The 5,008-nt window shown below is 44.8% G+C and overlaps 1 long non-coding RNA gene across 1 annotated transcript; it reads left to right on the forward strand.

Moving 5' to 3' along the window:
• On the forward strand, positions 1-4,533 carry LOC125481130. Its single transcript, XR_007261223.1, has 3 exons — positions 1-49; positions 895-960; positions 4,314-4,533. It is a non-coding gene; the product is annotated as an uncharacterized LOC125481130 (long non-coding RNA).
• Positions 4,534-5,008: the final 475 nt, after the last annotated feature.

Here is a 5,008-nt window from a genome sequence, read left to right on the forward strand (position 1 = left end):
CATCGAAAAGAGAGACATCAGGCCACCTCCAGTTCCCAACCCAGGAGAGGTCAGTTTGTGACTGGGTGCAGGCTAAAGGAGATGGGGAAGGATTGAGATGAGGAGAAAGGTCATCACTCAGAGAGTGGGGAACCTGTGGAATTCTCTACCACAGAGGGATGAAGGATATGTTTCCTTGTACAGGTGCTGGTAAAAGTAGGGATCGGTGCTTGGTCCGCTGTTTGGCATTTATATAAACAATTTGGATGAGAATTTAGGAAGCACAGTTCATACATTTGCACCAAAATTGGCAGTATGGTCGACAGTGAAGAAGGTTATCTCAGATTATCAAGAAGCTCTTGATCAATTGGGTTAATGGACTGAGGAGTGGCAGATGGAATTTAATTTGGATAAATGCGAGGTATGGCATTCTGGTAAAACAAACAAGGGCAGGACTCATACATTTAATGGTAGGACCCTGGGCAGTGTTGTTGAACAGAGAGGCCGAGGGGTTCAGTTACATAGTTTTGTGAAAATTACATCACAGGTAGACAGGGTGGTTAAGGAGATGTTTGGCATGCTTGCCTTCATTGTTCAGAGCACTGATTCTGATACCTTTCCACCTCTCCCTCCTTAGCTCCGATGGAGATTCACACTGGATCTGAAACGTTAACTGTTTTTTCTCTCTCTCTCTACAGGTGCTGCCGAACCTGTTATGTTTCTCCAGAACTTTCTGTCTTTATTAGCTACGACATTAACAGTTTTTTTTCTCTCTCTTTCTGTTTCCACAGATGCTGCCAGACCTTTTGAATTTCTCCAGCACTCTGTGTTTATAACCTGTAATGTTAACGCTCTCTCTGTCTCTGTCTCTGTCTCTCTTTTTTGAAACCTTATAATATGTGTTCTTTGTTTCAGACACCAGCAGCCCCAATTGTGATGAAATTGTGTACTCTGTTGTTCAAGCAAAGAGGAAAGAAGGAGGTAACAAGTTTCTAAATAACTTTGCATCACTGTGTCAGAAAGGAACACAAGGCTCTGTGATTACATCTTATGGGAATAGGGTCCATGTGACTGTAGGAGCAGCACAAGGCCATTCAACCCATCGCGTCTGTTCCACCAGTCAACAAGATTGCAGCTGATCTAATCATCGTAAACTCCACTTTCTCCCCCATATCCCTCGATGCCCCTTTCCAATTAAAAATCTCAGCCTTGAATATACTTCATGACTCAGCCTTGACAGGCCTGTGTAGTAAAGAATTCCACAGATTTGCTTCCCTTGGAGTGAAGAAATTCCTCCTCATCTCCATCTTCAGTGGGCGACCTCCCTTATTCAGAGACGATGCCCCTCTGGTCCCAGACTCTCCCACACAAAGGGAAACAACCTCTTTCTGCATTTCTCCTGCCAAGTCCCTCCAAGAATCTTCAATCTTCTAAACTCCAATGAGTACAGGCCCAACCTACTCAAACTCGCCCTCATCAAACAGTCCCTCCATACCTGGGATCAGATCTTCTCCAACTGCCTCCGATGCCCAGTTTATCTTTCCTTAGATATGGGGCCCCAAAACCATATCCCAGCTATTGTCTGACTAGTGCTTTGTAGATTTTTAGCAGAAACATCCCCACTTTTATACTCCACTCTCTTTGAATTAAAGGCCAACATTCCATTTGCCTTCCATATGCACAGGTTCAGTTGGCAGTTCGGAAGGTGAATGCAAACATTGCATTCATTTCAAGAGAGCTAGAATACAAGAGCAAAGCTGTACTGCTGATGTCATATAAGGCTCTGGTCAGACTGCATTTGGAATATTGTGAGCAGTTTTGGGCTCTGTATCCAAGGAAGAATGTGCTGGCAGTGTCCAGAGCAGGTTTACAAGAATGATCCCGGGGATAAAGGGCATGTCATATGAGAAGTGGTTGAGGATTCTGGTTCTGTACTTGATGACGTTTAGAAGGATGAGGGGTGATCTGTTTAAAACTTAAAGAATACTGAGATGCCTGAATACAGTGGACATGGAGAAGATGTTTCCCCGAGTAGGAGCGTAGGACCCATTGGCACAGCCTCGGAGTGAAGATACGACCCTTTAGAACTGAGATGAGGAAGGATTTATTCATCCAGAGGGTGTTGAATCTGTGAAACTCACTGCCACAGAGGGCTGTGGAAGCCAAGTCATTAAGTGTCTTTAATACAGAGATCGATATGTTCTGATTAATCAGGGGTTCAAAGGTTATGGGGAGATGGCAGCTGAACGTGGTTGAGAAAGATATCAGCCATGATTGAACGACAGAGCAGACTCCTATGGGCCAAATTCTGCTCCTATATCTTATGGTCTCTGATCACACCCGCTGAATTTAAATGCTAGCTTTTGGTGATTCACGCATGAGGACTGTCAAATCCCACAGTCCCATAGCTTTCACAGTCTTTCTCCATTTAAATAATCTTTAACTCCTCTGTTTTCCTTGTATCACATCATATTTCCCCAAGTTATATTCATCAGCTAAGTTTTTGCCCATTCACTTAACCCCATCTATGTCACTTCTCTTGGCACACTCACCACTTGCTTCCCATCTGTTTTTTGCATCACCTGCAAACTTGGCATCGCTTTACTTACAGTGAGTGTGAATCTACGATAATGTGCCTCAGAACAAAAACCCATCTGGGTTCACTAGCATCCTTCAGGGAGGGATATCTGCTGTTCTTTCCTAATCTGGCCCTGCATGTGACTCCAGACCCACAAAGACGTGGTTGACATCTGACTGCCCTCTGGGACAATTAGGGATGGAGGCAATAAATGTTGGGTCCAGTCCATGATGCCCACATCCCACAAATGGAAAATAGTATTGGCTTAATGCACATCAAAGCAGAATCAGTTCATTCAGCCCATTGATTCTGCTCTGCCATTCAATGTGATATGGGATTCCTTAGCCAACCTTGATCAAATTAGTCTTGTTTTCCTTCATCTCTCTCTCACTCATCCAACGAGCTTGAACTTCAACATTCCCTTAATCTGTGCTCTATTCCTTCAGTGTGATAATGTAGTCTGACACTTCTCCACCTAGCACAGGGACTTTCTCAAACACTCCCCCCTACTCCCACAGGGATATCTCGAATCGAATGTCTCAGTCATCAGATGGTGTGGGTATGTCAGGACTGACTGAAACCAACTTCTATCTGCACTGCTTCATGGAAATGTATCCCCCTCGTGCCTTTCCTCCTGTATCCCTGTGCATTCATTTCTATCCAACTCCACATTCACTATCCCTTTTCCATTGAACCTGCCTCCACAACATTCCCAAGCAGTACAACCTACACCCTAACGACTAGCTGGGTGAAAACGTTTATTCATCACGTTTGTCCCCCACTGCACTCTGTTTCCACATCACTGTAAATCTATGCACCATCTCCCTCTCCTCCCCAACCCGTTTTTGTTCCTTTTACACGTGCAAACAGCTTTTCCCTCAACTCTGTCCAGCCCCTGCTCACGATTTTGAAAACCTCCCTCTCTCTCTGCCTTCTCCTCTCCCAGGCAGAACAGTCCCCGATTGCTGGAGTTTCTTATCCCTGGAACCTGGTTCTTCTGAATCAATCACGCAAGCTAGCCTTTTATTCACTGACTCCATCTATACTTCCCACTGCCTCAGGAAAGCAGCCAACATAATCAAAGACCCCTCCTATACCAGTTATATTCTCTTTCACCCTCTTCCGTTGGGCAGAAGATACAGAAGTTTGAACATATGTACCAACAGATTCCAGAACAGCTTCTTCCCCATTGTTATCAGACTTTTGAACTGACCTCTCAAATGTTAAAGTTATCTGTCTCTCTCTCTGATTCTGTTCTGTGGCTGTAACACTGGATTCTGTACTTTGTTCTGCTGCCCTGATGCACTTTGTACTGTACCACCTGCCTGAAGAGCACATAAAACAACACTTTTCACTGCATCTCGGTAAATGTGACAACAGTAAATCAAATCAAGTGAAACGTGCTTCGGTGCATATTCTCTCTCTCTCTCTCTCTCTCTCTCTCGGATGCATTCATATCTTTCCTGCAATGTGGCACCCAGACTGCACGCAATGCTCCAGCTGATGCCGAGTAAGTGCTTTGCAAATCTTCAGCCTCCCCTCCCTGCTGCTGGACTCCACACCTCGATTAATAAAACCAAGTGCACTGTGTGCTTTCGTAACTACGCTGTCCCCTTGTCCTGTCACCCCCAGCCTCGTCTGCTCCTGCACCCCCTTTTCTTAAGCGACACACACCACAGTTAATGCCGAGAGAGATGGTAAATGAAATGTCTAGCCATATTGTGCACTTAAACCTTTTTTTGGTTATTCCTTCCAGGCTACGTCAGGACAAGAAGAGAGCCAGTAAGTTTTCATTGTTTCAGAGACCTTTACAAGACAAGGAGGGTGCCAGTCAGCAAAGATCTGAAAGGAACACTGCCCTTATCTTTGACCTTATCCCCTGGAGGCTATGGCAATGCAATTGTACATCTAAATACTTCTTCGATGTGATGAGGGTTTCTGCCTCTCCCACTTTTACAGGCAGCGAGTTCCAGATTCCCCACCATCCTCTGGACGAACGATATTCTCCTCAAATTTCCTTTTAGATTTAAATCCATGATGCCTGCTTACCTATCCCTCTACTTGTTGGAAATATGCCCTGCCACTATGTCTCCCACAGTCTAATAAAGCTCTACTAGGTCACTCCTCAACCTTCTCTGCTCCAACCTGAGCTTATCCAGCCTTTTGTCATTGCTGAAATGCTCCATCCCAGGCAACATCCTGATTCATCTCCTCTGCACCCTGTCCATTGTAAACACATCCTTCCTATGGTGCTCCAGCTGTGCCTCACCAAAGTCCTGTCCAGCTCCAACATCACCTACCCACTGTTGTAATCTATGCCTATACTGATAAAGGCAAATATCCTGAATGTCTTCTTAACTACTAACCTGTCCTGCTATCTTCTGGGATATGTGGACTAGCACCCTAAGAATTTCACTACTATCGGATCCTATGACTTTTTGTCTACATTTT

Source organism: Rhincodon typus, unplaced genomic scaffold (genome assembly GCF_021869965.1).
Source record: "Rhincodon typus isolate 14 unplaced genomic scaffold, sRhiTyp1.1 hic_rhity00000970, whole genome shotgun sequence".
NCBI lineage: Eukaryota > Metazoa > Chordata > Chondrichthyes > Orectolobiformes > Rhincodontidae > Rhincodon > Rhincodon typus.